The following is a 1,956-nucleotide window of genomic DNA, read 5'->3' as shown; positions in this document are numbered from 1 at the left end:
CTGTGGCGTAGCCTAAATCTGCTGACTCAGGGAAGTCCGATGAGCTGTGCTCCGCCATCGTTTTGCAGAAAGCGAGAAATCCCCATATAGAATGGGGAGGGCCTCTACGGAAGAAGCTGCAGCCAAATGACAGTGTTCCAGGAAAACCTCAGACTATCTGCAGTACACAGGAAACCGAAGGATGAGCAACAGCAAGATCTTCATATTAAAGAGCCAGAGACTGTAAAGTGGATTTTTAAATGATGAGATGTTGAAATCACTAAATAATGAATTACCGTAACACCGGCAGGAAAGCTAATCTACAAGGCTGTACCCACCAGCTCTTTTTGGTGTGTGCCTGTGTCTACCCCTCCCCTGTATGGTTCTGATAGAAGACACAGCTTAGAGGATAACAACACTTTCAAATAGTTATTTAAAGTGTATCTACCCTCAAAAACAAAAATGTCATATCGCAGTTCACCAGTCCATAGATGTGGTGGCTGCATTACTTTTCATTTTTCAGTCTTTGTTCCCTTTTTCACCTTGTGATCCTGCACATAATACACTTCCTGTCTCTGAGGGGCTACTCCATCCTCTACTGTACCGATGGAGAGAGCCATGACTGTCACCCAGGCTTGACTACAAACATGTCTGCCTTTGTTCATCTACAGTATATGGGGGGTGTAGAAATGAGTTGTATATACAAAGAAGGTAACATTGCTTCTGCGTCCTGTTTAGCTCATAGCAAGTGACAAGGACACAGACTTTCTGGCAAGATCAACATGTATTTTCTGTACTTGCGAGAAATGTCCCTAGCCTGAAAAATGAAAACTGATGCAGTAGTGGCCATATTCAAAGAATGGTAACATTTTTGTTCTTGAGTTTAGTAATGCTTTGCTAACCCCCCATTCCCCTTCCCGGATACTTGCCTGGTTGCTGTGACCCTGAAAAAGCCTGTAGATCAGATGTTCTGAGTTGCTTGCAGCATGTTTGTTCCGGGTCAGTGACTCTGTTTCAAAGCCAGACAACTAGAATTTTTAGTCCTCAGTAGCCCTTGTATGAGATTCAGTGCTTTGTTTAAATGTGACATTGTTATACGAGATGTGTTTACTCAGGGCAAACTTTACACTTGGCACAATGCAGTCAGGCAATTACCGTTCTCCTGGCAACCGCCAAACGCAGACACGTCCATCGGATTGCCAGACAGAAGCGCGATTGGTCACTCCAGAGAACACATCTCCACTTCTCCAGAGTCCAGTGGCGGAGTGCTTTACACCACTGCATCCGACGCTTTGCATTGCACTTGGTGATGTAAGGCTTGGATGCAGCCGCTCGGCCATGGAAACCCATTCCATGAAGCTCTCTACGCACTGTTGCTGTGCCAATCTGAAGGCCACATGAAGTTTGGAGATCTGTAGCTATTGACTCTGCAGACAGTTGGCGATTTCTGTGCACTGTGCGCTTCAGCATGCGCTGACCCCGCTCTGTCATTTTACGTGGCCTACCACTTCATGGCTGAGTTGCTGTTGTTTCCAGTTGCTTATAATACCACTAACAGGTGACTGCGGAATATTTAATAGCAAGAAATGTCACGGATGGACTTATTGCACAGGTGGCAACCTATCACGGTACCACGCTTGAATTCACTGAGCTCCTGAGAGCGACCCATTCTCTCACAAATGTTTGTAGAAGCGTCTGCATGCCGAGGTGCTTGATTTTATACCCCTGTGGCCATGGAGGTGATTGGAACACCTGAATACAATGATATGGAGGGGTGTCACAAAACCTTTGACAATATAGTGTATGTGCAACAAAAGGTTTAGACCTGCTATTGACGCAGTAAAAGTGGGAGTAGATGGTACTAGGAGGTTCCGAGGAGGGAAGTAGGAACATGAAAGCCATGCTGAGAGTTCTTTTGGTTGACCAAAATTGGCTCATGACCATAATATCAGTTCCACGTAGACATTTTTTTTTTTT

Source organism: Nanorana parkeri, unplaced genomic scaffold (genome assembly GCF_000935625.1).
Source record: "Nanorana parkeri isolate BGI_ZX_2015 unplaced genomic scaffold, ASM93562v1 scaffold952, whole genome shotgun sequence".
NCBI classification, from domain to species: domain Eukaryota; kingdom Metazoa; phylum Chordata; class Amphibia; order Anura; family Dicroglossidae; genus Nanorana; species Nanorana parkeri.
This window is presented reverse-complemented; position numbering follows the sequence as displayed.